This window comes from Brachyhypopomus gauderio, chromosome 3 (assembly GCF_052324685.1).
Source record: "Brachyhypopomus gauderio isolate BG-103 chromosome 3, BGAUD_0.2, whole genome shotgun sequence".
NCBI classification, from domain to species: domain Eukaryota; kingdom Metazoa; phylum Chordata; class Actinopteri; order Gymnotiformes; family Hypopomidae; genus Brachyhypopomus; species Brachyhypopomus gauderio.
Window position 1 is genome coordinate 4,923,715 of NC_135213.1, and position 17,275 is coordinate 4,940,989.

Consider the following 17,275-nt stretch of genomic DNA (forward strand, 5'->3'; position numbering starts at 1 on the left):
GTTTTATCTGGCAGTATCAGCCAGGATGTCCTGGGCCTTTGATTGGTTGGTAAGAAATATGGAGGTGGTCTTTTCTCCCTTTCAAAGGCTCCTTTAACCTAGTAGGGACTGTGTGTGTTTCCAGCACCAGACTTTTATAAAATAAACCAGGGTATTTATTTGGACTGGCCACATGGATGCCACAGGCAGGGGGTCACTGTGGATCTGTGGATTGATGGAGATGGAGACGCTACTAATATTGACAGAATTTGCTAAATAATGTTTTTTTTTTTTTCATTGGCCTCATCATTATTCTCATGTTTCCAAGTTAATATCAATATAAAAAGCCAATGTATTACAAGCCATGACTATAGAATAAGAAATTAACAGTGTGAAGTAATAAACAATATGAAATTATAATTATATATACTTTATAATCATTAAGGGATATAAAATAGCTCAAATGGCATTTTTCTTGAACAGTATGACAAACCAACATTTTCTCTCATAGAGTAGGGTGACCAAACGTCCGTATTTCCCGGGACATGTCCGTATTTCACGTCCTGTCCCGGGCGTCCAGGGATACTTTTTAAAACTGTGGAAATGTCCACGTTTTATGTGGCAAGCATGAATGTCTAATAACATACGCAGTTACCCAGAACAAAGGTCTTTAACATCTCATTGCGTACATTCCTTTAAGTCTACGTTAATTAGCTAGCTAATTCGTTTCTGCCATGGCTAATTAGTATTGAGCACACAAAAGTGTTCCATACCTGCTGCAAAACACAAATACTTTCTAAACTTGTCAGATGAATATGCACACAAACGAGTGTTTAGGTTTGATTTATGACATCAGTGGATTTGATACGAACAAGTGCAAGTTTGTTTCATGGTTCGCTCACTGATTGAAACATGTTTCCCAAATCAGTCCATCTTGACAAAACGCCACCTCTAGGCATGGTGTGCCACAATTAAACTAGGTAAAGTGATTGTCAAAACTTAGTTAGGTTCTTACATTAACAAAAGAAGGGGGGGTTGTTACAGCTGTTACTAGAGGTAATTTCTTAACCCTCTCCATGTGCATTAAACATTACATTCTGAATAGAGTACTACAGAGGGGTCAGTTGGTTTATTCAGTCTCCCTCTGTAGTAGTGGAACTGGTCATGTTTGTTTTTACAGGGGGATTGTTCTTTTAGACCACTTCTCTCCAGTTGAGCTTCTTCTGCAGGACGAACACCTTCAGCTGTGTCTTTCGTTTAACTGCGCTCTGCTGTTTTTGGCCTGGTGCCATCTGCAGAGTGGGAGGTTACGTTTTTTTTTACGTTTTTTCTTCGGGCGCAGCTCTCCTTCCCTCTGAGACCCGTCTTGCAGTTCAAGCCTCAAGCAGGCAGATAAATCCATCGGTCCACTTGCGAAGCCCCTTTCGCTTAGCTCTGTGATAGCCCACACCAAAACATGGCCAGTGTGTAGTATATGGATAAGAGGATTACGGTATTTTTCAGCATTTTCAGCCTTTTACTTCAACACCCCCCCCCCCCCCCCAACCCTCCACCCGATCCCTTCAGGCTGAATAGGCATGGACACTGAAGCTAATGGACTGTGAAGCATTATACAGATTACAATGGAGTACTGCAGGCCCATCCCTCCTAGGTTTAGATGTGTTTGGACAAGCTCCGGGTGGGCTCCAGGCCGAGCCGGTACGAGCCGTCGTGAGAGCAGGTTTTCTGCTGTTTCTTGTTGTTGTTTGTTTTGTTAGTTTGGGGTAGAGGCCAGTATACCTTATGAAACACTGGGTCCCTTAGCACACTACCTGGCGCTTGCAACCTGAACTACTTTGTTCTGTTTGTGTTTTCAGTCATTCCTTTCCTTCTTTACTCCTGGTCCCGTGTTTCCGTGCTGTGTTCTGTTGTGTGTGTGTGTGTGTGTGTGTGTAATGTAGCCTTCTCAGCATGCCTAGAACCACTGGGCGCTTCTAGGGATCGATTCATATGCCAATTGCTGGCTGTGAAAGAGTTTTCAAGCTTTAAATGCAACTGTGTGAAAACTGTGTGTTCTCTATAACCCCATCAGCAGAGATTTTATTCAGGAACTTCCTGATTCTCATTTTATTCAGCATTGATACATCCATGATTCTTCCCAGTATTGGCAAGTTGTGCTTCCAAGGCTGTGGTTGGGGAATTTCTGCAACTGGTTGATTTATTTAATTTGAGTGAGTCTGAGTTTGGCCCTACACAAAAGCATGGGCATACTTTAGACCTCATCTCCTCAACTGGGTTTTTTTATTGGACAGTGTAGAGGTAGCAGACGCATGCATCTTTGATCACAGACCTATCATGTTCTGTGTTACCTTTTCATGTTCATCTCCTGAACATCTTCAGTCCCACAAGCTCTGTAATACCTCACACAGACAGCCAGTTCTCTGTTGCCTTCTGTTCTTTTCATTTAGAATAACCCTAGGCATGAACAGTGATGAACTACTTATTCAGTTCTACATGGACATTGTAGCTAGCAATACCCGGATCCTTTGAGCAAAATTTAGGGAGACAAAACAAAAATGGGAAAAAGACAAGCTGCAAGTCTCCTCCCAAATTATGAAAGAATATCTAGCAAAACAATCAGCACTCTGTCAAGACTGCAAGAGAACGTCTCACAGAACACGTCACAGAACCTGTCACAGAACCTGTCACAGAACATCTCAAAGAACATCTCACAGAACATCTCACAGAACCTCTCACAGAACATCTCACAAAACCTCTCACAGAACATCTCACAGAACGTCTCACAGAACCTCTCACAGAACACGTCACAGAACCTCTCACAGAACATCTCACAGAACACGTCACAGAACCTCTCACAGAACATCTCACAGAACACATCACATAACCTCTCACAGTCCTAAAGTACCAGGTAATTACAATAATTAATTGTAATTGTTAATACATTATTGTCATTGTTAATACATTATTGAACCCTGCTGTTACACCCATTCCTCAGGTTTCTCCAGATGTATGTGCGAATTTTATGACATTCTTCATTGACAAAACCAATAACATAAGAACACATGTTTTACTTATGAATGATAAGATTAAGCACATGAGGTCTTTCACCTGCTTCCTGAATGTCTCCCATGGATGTGTTTCTTAGAGATGGTGTGCAGGTGCTTGGTCCTGATTTTCTATCCTTTCTTTACTAAACAGTAGTTTAACAAATGGTATGTTTCCATCCTATTTCAAACATGCAGTCTTCCCACCCCTTGTAAAAAACAAGTCAGTCCTGGACTCATCAGTTCTGACCAATTTTATACGCATGTGCAAGTTGCCGTCGTTATCAAAGGTTTTGGACAACATTGTATTTTCTAAACTGTCCTCAAGTTTAAGCAAACACGTTATTCTTGACACACTCTGGTCGAGTTTCAGAGCGCTGCACAGCAGTGAGTCAGCCCTTTTGACTTTTGAAAAGTTAAAAAAATTGCTGCTTTAATTGTTTTAAGAGTGCAACATTGTCTGTCAGTCCCACTGTTGTACTGGATTGTCTGAGGAGTGAGAGTTGCTCACTGGATGCTGCAATGAAGTGGTTCTGATACACAGTTGTCCCTCTCACATAGCCTGGGTGAAAGTGCCTCCCTACTGCTCATCTCTGATTGTTTACGAATCGCAAAGTGCTGGATGTAAACAAAGCGGAGACAGACATTGCCGTATTAGGCATTCCTGGTTCTGTCAGAGATATAGAAATCTCTGATCTGGGGCCATTATCAGCTAATGTTCACAGCCATGCAAAAAAAAAATCAGAGGGATATTTTCTGTTCCACTAGGTTTACAAAACAAACAGTTGTGAAAACAGCTAGTTCCTTTAATTCAGGAATATAGCAAAACTTAAAAACACCTAGAAAACACATTCATACATTCATTTCCTGTAGCATCAATTACTGTAATTCACTCTACTTGGGAATGTTTCAGTTCAAAATCAAATCAAATATATATTTTTTTGTTGTGAAAAGCGCAAATATATAGCGCTTTTCACAACACATGTTGTCACAAAGCAGCTTTACAGGATTTACAAGGTTAACAATACTATGGGTCCAAATCCCTAATGAGCAAGCCAAAGGCGACAGTGGTTCCCTACCACCCCCCAGTTCCCTACCACCAGGCCATGACTGCCCTGGTGTGTAAGATGTGGCTCTTTGCCATAACACAGTAAGAAAAGTGGCTCTTGGTCTATGACGGGTTGGCCACCCCTGCCCTAGATGGTGGGGAATAGGAAGGAACCATGGGAGGACCAAGACTCAAAAGGGAACCCATCCTCCATTGGGCGGCCCGTTAACACACAAATTACACAAAAACAAATTATACAGACTAATACACAAGTTACAAACAAATCACACAATCAGGCTGAGTATAAGGTAACTAGAATGAAAGCTGGGTGTTGATATTGTCAATGTAAATGTCTTGTGATGAACGCCAGTTCATTTCAGCATGTCACACCTGCAGTTGGTCCAAAATGCAGCTGTGAGCTTCCTGACAGCCACTTAATAGAAGGAGACCATTACGTCTGAACTCGCATCCTCGCACTGGCTACCAGGCTGTGGAAATTAAGGTTTTACTGTTCGCTTTTAAAGCTCTAAATGGTATGGCTCCAAGCTATGTTTCTGATGATATCATCCTCCATCGCACCCCTTGCACCCACTGATCTACAAATCAAATGGTTTAGATGTTCCACATTCTTTGTTGAGATCTACAAATCAGATGGTTTAGATGTTCCACGTACTTTGTTGAGGTCTACAAATCAGATGGTTTAGATGTCCCACGTTCTTTGTTGAGATCTACAAATCAGATGGTTTAGATGTTCCACGTTCTTTGTTGAGATCTACAAATCAGATGGTTTAGATGTCCCACGTTCTTTGTTGAGGTCTACAGATCGGATGCTTTTGGATGTTCCATGATCTTTGTAGAGGTCAAAGCATGATTTTGATTATCATTGCTCAAATATTTGAAGCAGTCTCCCATTTTCCAAGATATCTTCCCTCACCACAGATATTGTAAAGTTAAATTTGAACACCTGTTTATGCTTGCAGGTGGCTGCTCTGTCAGGGCTTGTTCTGTCTTGCCGTCAATTGCTTTGTGTCTTTTGTTGTTGCTTAATTGACTATTTTATTCTCCCATTATGTTCCTCCCATTATGTTTCTTCCAGTTTGTTCTTCCCAGTATGTTACATTATTCTAAGTTATTTGTGAAGTCTTTTATAGTGCTTGTTTCTGTCTCATTTCCTTTATTTGTTCAAGCCGTGCTTCATTTTAGTTGATTTGTATGTGCAGCACATTGGTTGACAGTTGCTTTTAAATGTGCAATAACAGTGCTGTAAAAAGTTGAAGTTAATGTATCTGATGTAACCATGAAACCTTTGAATGGCGTGCTTGCCTTGATGGCCTCATCTTTGCACTTCTGTGTGTCACTTTCTCTTTGTCTCTCTCTTCATCTCTCTTCCTCTCAGTCTCTCCCTCTCTCCACCCCTCCATCTCTTTTTTCTAGTCCTCTCTTCTTCTTCCGGCTGCCTTGCTGCTCTGGTTCAACACATTCCTCTCCTGCCTAAACCTTCACGTCATCTCGGGTGCTTCGGCCTGTCCCGAGAAATCCCAGCTCTCTTGTTGGCGTGTGTGTGTGTGTGTGTGTGAGGAGGTGGGGCAGCACCCTAGGGCACCTCATGACGTCTCGTTTAGAAACCAGGCTGGTCTTCATGTCACAGTCTCCACTCAGTTTAGGGAAGTCAGACAGTGCAAACACTGCAGATGCTTCAGCAGATGTGTATCTGGCTTCCGGCCTGAAGTTATTTCAGTGCTGATTCTGGTAGCTTTGTTACATTTTCCTGTATCAAATGGTGGCATGGGAGAAACCCAACAGCTTCTAATAGCCAGTTTCCTGCAATACTACTCAACCTAATTATGTACATGGGCACATTATAATAAATATAATAATCTTATAATAATCTTGTACCTGTTTTCGTTCAAGATGACTAGTTAACTTCTGTAGAAGCTATGCTCTCACAGATCTTAAATACAGCCATGATCAGGATACCAATATGATGGTGTATAATGAATAAATTCTTGATAAATAAACTGGTGTGCTACACATGTATGTACTAAATAAACTGATCACTTCTGTGAAAGCACTTTTGTGAATCTGATTATCTTTTGCTAAAACCTTATCCAAACAATGTGCATATGAGGGGTAAGTGTCACATGTGCATATGAGGGGTAAGTGTTCTAGCTGAAAGCTGACATCACCACTGCCCAGTGAAGTTCTTATGTGTGTTGTATCCTATTGTGAAGCTTATATCATGTTCTGTGTTTTATCATATCATGTCATACTGTGCCGCTTATACAGTGTTACATATTAAATCGTATTGCTGCTAGCAATTCCCAGCCCTAATTTGAGATCATTTCCATGTAATCTTATGTCTGATGATATGACAATAGTGTTAGATTACTAAAGTTTTAGATGATCTGTTTTGTAGAGACTTGTTTGAGCACTTCAAATGCAGGAATGTGGTGATTCACTCACGTACCGAGTACATGTGCCTTTTGTGCCTGAATCTGGCTTTTCAGTGTTTCAGTGGTTCAGTGTTTACCTGGAGGAGATGTGAGCCCTGATGAACCCTCACCCAGCATAGAGAGTGATCATTAACCCTCACCCAGGGTAGTGAGTGATCTAGCGTGAGAGCAGGGGCTCTGTGCTGGTCACAAGCACACTCCCTCAGTGAGTACACTCACTCCCTCAGTGAGCACACTGCCTCAGTGAGTACACTCCCTCAGTGAGCACACTCCCTCAGTGAGTACACTCCCTCAGTGAGCACACTCCCTCAGTGAGTACATTCACTCCCTCAGTGAGCACACTCCCTCAGTGAGTACATCTCTCTCTCAGTGAGTACACTCCCTCAGTGAGTACATCTCTCTCTCAGTGAGCACACTGCCTCAGTGAGTACACTCCCTCAGTGAGCACACTCCCTCAGTGAGTACATTCACTCCCTCAGTGAGCACACTCCCTCAGTGAGTACATCTCTCTCTCAGTGAGTATACTCCCTCAGTGAGTAGACTCTCTCAGTGAGCACACTCCCTCAGTGAGTACATCTCTCTCTCAGTGAGTATACTCCCTCAGTGAGTAGACTCTCTCAGTGAGCACACTCCCTCAGTGAGTACACTCCCTCAGTGAGTGCACTCACTCCCTCATTGAGCACACTCCCACAGTGATCACACTCCCTCAGTGAGTATGCTCACTCCCTCTGTGATTAGACTCCCTCAGTGAGCACACTCCCTCAGTGAGTACACTCTCTCAGTGACACTCCCTCTTTGTGTACACTCCCTCAGTGAGTACACTCACTCAGTGAGTACACTCACTCCCTCAGTGAGCACACTCCCTCAGTGAATACACTCTCTCAGTGAGTATGCTCACTCTCTCAGTGAGTAGACTCTCTCAGTGAGCACACTCCCTCAGTGAGTACACTCTCTCAGTGAGTACACTCTCTCAGTGACACTCTCTCAGTGAGCACACTCTCAGTGTGTACATCTCTCTCTCAGTGAGCACACTCCCTCAGTGAGTACACTCTCTCAGTGACACTCCCTCTTTGTGTACACTCCCTCAGTGAGTACACTCACTCAGTGAGTACACTCACTCCCTCAGTGAGCACACTCCCTCAGTGAGTACACTCTTTCAGTGACACTCCCTCATTGTTTACACTCCCTCAATGATTACACTCACTCAGTGAGCACACTCCCTCAGTGAGCACACTCCCTCAGTGAGCACACTCCCTCAGTGAGCACACTCCCTCAGTGAATACACTCCCTCAGTAAGTATGCTCACTCTCTCAGTGAGTACGCTCACTCCCTCAGTGAATACACTCCCTCAGTGAGTACACTCTCTCAGTGAAACTCTCTCAGTTAGCACACTCTCTCAGTGACACTCTCAGTGACACTCCCTCAGTGAGTACACTCCCTCAGTGCGGGGAGCTTGGAAGGAAGAGCAGGCGGTTGACAGAGGCTGGTGTGTGCGCGGGTTACCAGCGCGACGTCCGTTTACCGCCCGACTGGTGCTCAAGTAAGCATGCAGGTAATTAATTGGAAGCTGGCGTGGCGCCTGTGACTGCCACACGCTACGCTCAGAACCTCCCCCGAAGTGAACAGACTGGCACGAATGTCGCAGGCTGAGAGGGTGTGTGTGTGTGTGTGTGTGTGTGTGTGTGTGTGTGTGTGTGTGTGTGTGTGTGTGTGTGTGTGTGTTGAAGATAGCACAGGTAAGAATGAACACATTCTTGATGGACAGGAGAAGAAATGTCTTATTTGACTGGAAAGTGGAATGGTGATCAGGGAAATTAGGAAAAAATAGGCTGGGTTATGTTCTACAAACATCCATGGAGAATACACACAATCACATCTCCACACACACACACACACACACACACACACATACACACACAATCACATCTCCACACACACACACACACACACACACACACACACACACACACACACACACACACTCACATCTCCACACACACACACACACACACACACACACACACACACACATACACACACAATCACACACTCACATCTCCACACACACACACACACACACACACACACACACACATACATACACACACACACACTCACATCTCCACACACACACACACACACACACACACACACACACACACACACACATACACACACAATCACATCTCCACACACACACACACACACACACACATACACATACACACACATACACACACAATCACACACTCACATCTCCACACACACACACACACACACACACACACACATACATACACACACACACACTCACATCTCCACACACACACACACACACACACACACACACACACACACACACACACACACACACACACACACACACATACACACACAATCACATCTCCACACACACACACACACACACACACACACACACATACACACACACACACACACACACACACACACACACATACACACACACACACACACACACACACACACACACACACACAATCACATCTCCACACACACACACACACACACACACACACATACACACACAATCACACACTCACATCTCCACACACACACACACACACACACACATACACACACACACACACACACACACACACACACACACACACACATACACACACTCACATCTCCACACACACACACACACACACACACACAATCACACACTCACATCTCCACACACACACACACACACACACACACACACACAATCACACACAATCACATCTCCACACACACACACACACACACACACACACACACACAATCACACACTCACATCTCCACACACACACACACACACACACACACACATACACACACAATCACACACTCACACACACACACACACACACACACACACACACACACACATACACACACACACACACACATACACACATACACACACACACACACACATACACACACACACACACACACACACACACACACAATCACACACTCACATCTCCACACACACACACACACACACACACACACACATACACACACAATCACACACACACACACACACACACACACACACACACACACATACACACACAATCACACACTCACATCTCCACACACACACACACACACACACACACACACATGTGCAATCGGTAAAGCAGCAGTGTAAGGTAAACAACACTGTGGTCGTGGCCGCAGAAGGCAACCGTTAATCTGATATGAAAGTGACTCTGCTGAAAATGACTAGGGAAAGAGAGAGGGGGAGAGATAGAGAGAGAGAGGGAGGAAGAAAGGGAGGAAGAGAGAGTGAAGAGAGGGGGGAGATAGAGAGCGAGGAAGAGAGAGATGGAGGGAGGGGGAGAGAGGGAGGAAGAGAGAGGGAGGAAGAGAGAGTGAAGAGAGGGGGAGGAAGAGAGAGTGAAGAGGGGGGGAGATAGAGAGAGAGAGGGAGGGAGAGAGAGGGAGGAAGAGAGAGTGAAGAGAGGGGGGAGATAGAGAGGGAGGAAGAGAGAGATGGAGGGAGGGGGAGAGATCAAGGGGGGGTTGTAGAGAGAGAGTGTGAGTTGATAGATAGCAGGGGAGGGGAGGGGCAGAGACAGGAAAGAAGGTAAGAGAAAATACACAGAAAGTGAGAGCGAGAAAGCACACACACACAGGCGTGGGGGAGGGGAGGAAAATAGAGCAAGAGAGAGGGGGAGGATAGAGAGAGGGGGGGGGGGGGATAGAAGTGAGAGGTGCATCTGAGGTTGCATAGAGGGATCATTTTGATGTTTTAATGGGAAACACACTCTGCATTCAGTCATGCTTCGATAGCCAAGAGGGATCTGTCAGCCAATGAGAAATGGCCTTCCCTGTAACCCGCTTAACCTGCGCAGCGCAGTCAAAGGTCAAACGTTTCTCCTCAACACGTAACGCAGTGCGGCAGAGCAGCGTGTTATATGTCTGCAGTGGTGGTCATTCTGAAGCAGCATTAGCACAGTCACCGCGTCGTTCCTCATCATCTACATCAGTCTGTACCCATATTCCAGTTCATTAGCTCTTCTGGCTGGTGTCAAAATTGGCCCTCTTTTCAATAAATCAGACACTACGTAGCATTAGGTGATGGTCTTTGAACCTGGTCTCAGTGTGGCGTAGATCATTTTTGTATGTCCTGTCAACAAAATATACAAACCCGGAGAGAGCACACACACACAAACACAAGCTTGCTCATCTTTCTCACAGACAGTTCACAGGCTTTTCCACACTTGCGTGCCTTAAGGGTGGAGGTAAAACCTCTCTCCCACTCCCACACCCACAGGCAGGGGTTGTTATCTGACCCCACCTGCCTCCCGAGGACACCGTAGGCTAGAACGTTCCCCTGTGGCCAGTCGCTGACGGCGTGAGTGAGGTTTGACGTGAGTTAGTCAGGCTACGGCAACATGTGGAACACATAAGATGACTAAGCATCGTGGGAGGCGCTCCGCTTCACACAGGCGGAATTCCATGCTTTGTTTGTAGAGATTTTCCAGCGTCTGACTGAGCAAAATGTGTTTCGTTTGTTATCATAAACTCTGATCTAGTGATCTCTTGGCTTTGTGGTTTGATCATGTGTGAGTTCCTTTTATTTGGCTAGAATCATTCAGGCTGAATGAGTGTTGTATGGAAGGTTACAAGCCTTTTGTTTTTTTTTTTTGGCTTGTATCTCTAGTGTTGGCTATCTTCGTGTGACCTGGAATGTGGAGATATTCTTTCAGGTGCGTGTTTCGTGTTGAACTGACAAGAACTGTCACAAAACTCCTCCCAAAACACGGCCTTATCCAGCTCTCCAAACATCCAAGGAAAAAGTCAATGTACAAATAAGGGCCGGGCTTTGGAGCACTGGGGTCCTAAATCTCGCTGATCGACTTGCATGTATCCAGTGCCGAGGCGCAGGTCTGTTGGGAATGTACACAACGGTCTTGTGATGGGTGGAACAGCGCGGGTGGTCCCCCCGGACTTCACCGTTGGCCTCTATTTTTAGGACGTGTCGTCCCACAGTGCTTGGCCCCCTGCCCGGTTGTCCCACAGTCCTGGCTGCTTGCGGCCATGCTGCGATTCTGGACTTTGGCTGCTGCGCTTTCTTACACCACCCACCCACCCACTCTGCAGATGCTCAGATTCTCAGACTCCACCTCAGATTCTGATCCACCTTCTCTCATCTTCCTCTCGCCTCTCCTCTACTCATCTGCACCACGTGTCCTCTGTGGAATGGCGTTGTGATACTGATAGGGATGATTGATACTAGCGTCGCACAGGACAGCAGTTCTCAACTGCCTAATCTAGCCGAGTGTGTAGGAAGCAGCCACACCCTGCCGCAAACCCTGGTGAAGGCTGTAAACACGAGCCACCTCCACCAAACCCTGGTGAAGGCTGGAAACACGAGCCACCTCCACCAGGCCAAAGAGGCAGAGCAGCTCCTGAGAACCCATTTAAACCCCCTGAGTGATGGTCTCCATCACAGTTCCTTCACCTTCAGGAAGCGCAGCACTACACTTCACGCTTATGTGTCCCTCACACATCCACCCTTCCTCCAGGGCCACACCCAGGTCCCTCACACCTCCACCCTTCCACCCAGGTCCCTCACACCTCCACCCTTCCACCCAGGTCCCTCACACATCCACCCTTACTCTAGGGCCACACCCAGGTCTCTCACACATCCACCCTTACTCTAGGGCCACACCCAGGTCTCTCACACATCCACCCTTCCTCCAGGTACCTCACACATCCACCCTTACTCTAGGGCCACACCCAGGTCTCTCACACATCCACCCTTACTCTAGGGCCACACCCAGGTCTCTCACACATCCACCCTTACTCTAGGGCCACACCCAGGTCTCTCACACATCCACCCTTCCACCCAGGTCCCTCACACCTCCACCCTTCCACCCAGGTCCCTCACACATCCACCCTTACTCTAGGGCCACACCCAGGTCTCTCACACATCCACCCTTCCTCCAGGTACCTCACACATCCACCCTTACTCTAGGGCCACACCCAGGTCTCTCACACATCCACCCTTACTCTAGGGCCACACCCAGGTCTCTCACACATCCACCCTTACTCTAGGGCCACACCCAGGTCTCTCACACATCCACCCTTCCACCCAGGTCTCTCACACCTCCACCCTTCCACCCAGGTCCCTCACACCTCCACCCTTCCACCCAGGTCCCTCACACATCCACCCTTACTCTAGGGCCACACCCAGGTCTCTCACACATCCACCCTTACTCTAGGGCCACACCCAGGTCTCTCACACATCCACCCTTCCACCCAGGTCCCTCACACCTCCACCCTTCCACCCAGGTACCTCACACATCCACCCTTCCACCCAGGTCCCTCACACATCCACCCTTCCTCCAGGTCCACACCCAGGTCCCTCAGCAGGGGCTTTGTACCATCCCCTACAGAAAGGGGCGCTCCTAAACCACAGACACTTTCCTAATGCCAGAGCATCCGTCTCTCCATCCTGAGCAATGGTCTCCATCACACCTCAAAATATGTGAAATCAACAATAGAGTAAACTCAGAGTAAACTTCATTTAAGTGCTAACCAGAATGATATTGCAATTATAGTATGTGGCATTATGTATAGTTGTGATAATTTGAATGGCACCAACTAAGCTGTTGAAGAGCTGGGGCCATTCTTTATTGCAGATGAGGTTAACAGTTACCGAGGCAACCTCCAGAGAGTGACACCTCACAGAGAGTGACCCCTCCAGGGAGTGACCCTTCACAGAGAGTGACCCCTCCAGAGAATGACCTCTCACAGAGATTGACCCCTCACAGAGAGTGATCCCTCACAGAGAGTGACCAATCCAGAGAATGACCCCTTCACAGAGAGTGAACCCTCACAGAGAATGACCCTTCACAGAGAGTGGCCTCTCTAGAGAATGACCATTCTAGAGAGTGACCTCTCTAGAGAGTGAACCCTCACAGAGAGTGACCCCTCACAGAGAGTGGCCTCTCTAGAGAGTGACCATTCCAGAGAGTGACCCCTCACAGAGAGTGACCCCTCCATTCCAGAGAATGACCCACAATCACACACAGAACTGACATTTTTTGCCAAATTATGTAATTCACCAGTGCTTGAAATACCATCACTGTATCCCAACCATACATTATTCAGTATATGCAAAGCGAAATTCATCATTATGCAGGACGAACATCATTATGCAAGTTGCAGTATGAAATCATTATATCCCACGGGGAGATTTACCCTCTTTTAAAAATGTATTTAAAGATGACCTCAGCTCACACCTGCAAGATACATTTGTTCTTCTGCACCAGTCTGTTCTTGGCCCTCAGAAACTCACAAAGGAGCCTTCAGATCTTTTAACAAAGATGGTCTTACTTAGAGACCTCCAGCATCGATAAGGTTGTATCAAAATTAAGTTGTTTCCCATGCCTGCTATGGGAATTTTTCAGAACGGTTATCTTTGTGCTTGCACTCTGGCCTTGAGGCCCACGTTATTAAGACCCACTGAGGCCCTGATGAGGTCTTCTCTCTGTACCCTGAGGCCGACGGAGGCCTCTGCATAATATTGTAAGTCTTGGGTTTTTCTTTAGACTCCATCAATGTGTCTTATTTAGCACTCAAATCTTTCCACGTACAAATGTTCTTTTTATTAGCTCAGAGGAGGGGCGGAGGCAGGGTGCAGACGTGAGGGGGTGTAGTTACGGCCCCGCGCTAATAACACTGTGAAACAGAACTACAAAGGGAGGAGGAAAACGAAAGACACGGAGAAACCGCTAAATAAAGGGCCTGACGAGACCGAAGAACACGATGTGCAACGAAGAGAGAACAAGCAGTTACAACAGCTGCTGAGAACTGTACGAACACCAGGGCCATATGGAGTGTGCAGCAGGAAGCCAGCAAGGCGCCCACGGGGTCGCCAGGAGACCCGGGGTGAGGGGCGTGACTGCGGGGTGGAGCGGGGGGGTGCAGAGGACCGAAAATGTACAAAAACAGTGACACATACATACGTTCATTCATGAGCACATTCACATGAGCTGAGATGTTTAGATACACACATGCATACACAAATGCGCTCACACACATGTGCACACGATTATGCAGGTGGAGTCTAATTAGTTAGAACACACTCTGTGTGAATGTTGTTCTGTTGATGACCACACATACCACAGCCATGGAGAGAATAAATTAACCTTGAGCCTTCGTCCCTGCTGAAACACACTTTAAGCATGACGAGATCGTATAAACAAGTCAGAGTTTATGCTCCTCACCCAATTAACTGAAAGAACTTTAAACGCTCCTGTCTCATGTGATGTGAGTTGCTTTTAGGCCAGCATATTTATCAGAAGAAAAGAATGCTTGGCTTATCCTTGTCTGAAGGTGTTTGTTGAAATGAACAGCATTTTATTTCAAAGACATCTATGGAGTCTGTCAGATAAAACAAAACGTTTTTATAGTGTGATCTTACTGGCCTCAAAACAATACAGACATTTACTCAGTATTTTAAGACCACTTTGTAGTTTCAGAAAAAGCCTTAGTAAAAATACACTTTTGGACTAATCAAGTGTTATTTTTTATCATACTGGATCTGTTTAACCTCTGAAGGACCCGAGTGGCGTCTCACCGTTGCTTTTGTGATGGCCCAGAATGTGTAAAGTTAATGAGCTTTCTTTTTTTAATTAACAAACGTGATTGGTGTGATTAACTGAAATTTAGTGTAAGGACCTTGGGGTCCCCCAGGGGGTTTCATATTACTTTACACATTTGAAAGAAGTGTCCCATCCATAAGAGATGAGGTGTTCCTACAAAAACATCACAAACAAAATAACTCGCTGGGGGGAGAACTGAGTTCTGCCAGAAAGATAACCAGAAAGAGTCCAGAAAGATAACCAGGCGCCAGCTGAAAGTGAGCAGCCTCTCTTTCTCCCTTTTCTCCCCCCTGTCCCTCTCTCTCTCCTGTCCCCTCTCTCTCTCCTGTCCCTCTCTCTCTCCTGTCCCCCCTCTCCCCCCTGTCCCTCTCTTTCTCCTGTCCCTCTCTCTCTCCTGTCCCTCTCTCTCTCCTGTTCCTCTCTCTCCTGTCCCCCCTCTCCCCCCTGTCCCTCTCTTTCTCCTGTCCCTCTCTCTCTCCTGTCCCTCTCTCTCTCCTGTTCCTCTCTCTCCTGTCCCCCCCTCACTCCTCTCTCTCCTGTCCCTCTCTCTCTCCTGTCCCCCTCTCTCTCCTGTCCCTCTCTCTCTCCTGTCCCCCTCTCTCTCCTGTCCCCCTCTCTCTCCTGTCCCTCTCTCTCCTGTCCCTCTCCTGTCCCCCTCTCTCTCCTGTCCCCCCTCTCTCTCCTGTCCCTCTCTCTCTCCTGTTCCTCTCTCTCCTGTCCCCCTCTCTCCTGTCCCTCTCTCTCCTGTCCCCCCTCTCTCTCCTGTTCCTCTCTCTCCTGTCCCCCCTCTCTCTCCTGTCCCCCTCTCTCTCCTGTCCCCCCTCTCTCTCCTGTCCCTCTCTCTCCTGTCCCCCCTCTCTCTCCTGTCCCCCCTCTCTCTCCTGTCCCCCCCTCACTCCTCTCTCTCCTGTCCCCCCTCTCCCTTGTCTTATGCAACCGTGTAGAACAGAGTTCGTGTTTCTCGTGCACTTCGTCCTTCATATTTGGCGCTCGGCTAAGACTCACTCGCTGCTTTGAAACGACTGAATGAAGGATCTCTGTCTGATAGGACCGAACTGGTGACCTGATCCAACAGTTCAGCAGAGCTTTGCCAGATTGTCTGTTTCACAAAAGCAGATCACCTGTTTGCTGATGGCAGATCACCTGTTTCACACTAGCAGATCACTTATTATTTTGGTGCCGACTACATTGCTCCCATTGGTTTTTTAATTAACTGTATTTATGCACTCTAATAATCTCCCGGAGCTTGGACATCTGTAAGACCTTTTATATATAACAGCCTGAAATGAAAACAAATCTGTTTCTGTTTCTGTCTTTTCCTGGGTTTTATTCTTGTGGTTGGTGGCCGGATTGTATAGGAAAAGATAAGACATGAAATAGGAAACATTTTGAAACCATAATGTGAAAAGAAATCTAAATTGAGTGTCTTTGATGGAGTGACTGGGGCCTGTGTGGACAAATGCAGTTGCTCTAGAGAACTGAGCTGTGCTTTTTCCTCTGCCCGTCTCCCTTTCAGGGCCTGTCAGGCTGTCGGCGGGCGATGACTCAGGAGTGAATCAGCGGCGGTTTGATTGACGCTCGGATCATTGGGAAAGGAGGCCACCGGGGAGACGGATAGCAGGAGGGAAAGCGTCGCCACGGCGAGATCGCCTTTCACTGGGCGAAAGGGGGCTTGTCTGTCACAACATGGCCCCCACAATGGCCTCCACCACCAGCTCGTTTTGGACGTAGAGAAAGTCTCTGGACTCATACACACACAACACACGCACACGCGCACACACACACACACACACACACACACACACACACACACACACGCACTCCAACATGTTGCGCAGTAATGGAAGAGAAGTACTCTCTAAAACTGCACGTTCTTTAAGAGACACCCATAGTGCTCTATTTTAATGTCCCCACACAGCTGCACGTGACTGTGGAGTTGAACACGAAGCCCTTTTATTGGACAGTTTTGTTAGAGAGAGTTTTTGGGAGAACCAAGCCCTCAAAGACTTGTGGGGTTTTGTTTTTTTTTTTTTTTTCCGGAACGTTCCCCCGCCTCCTTTTCATGTCCGTTTGCGGCTGCCGAGGCCCGGC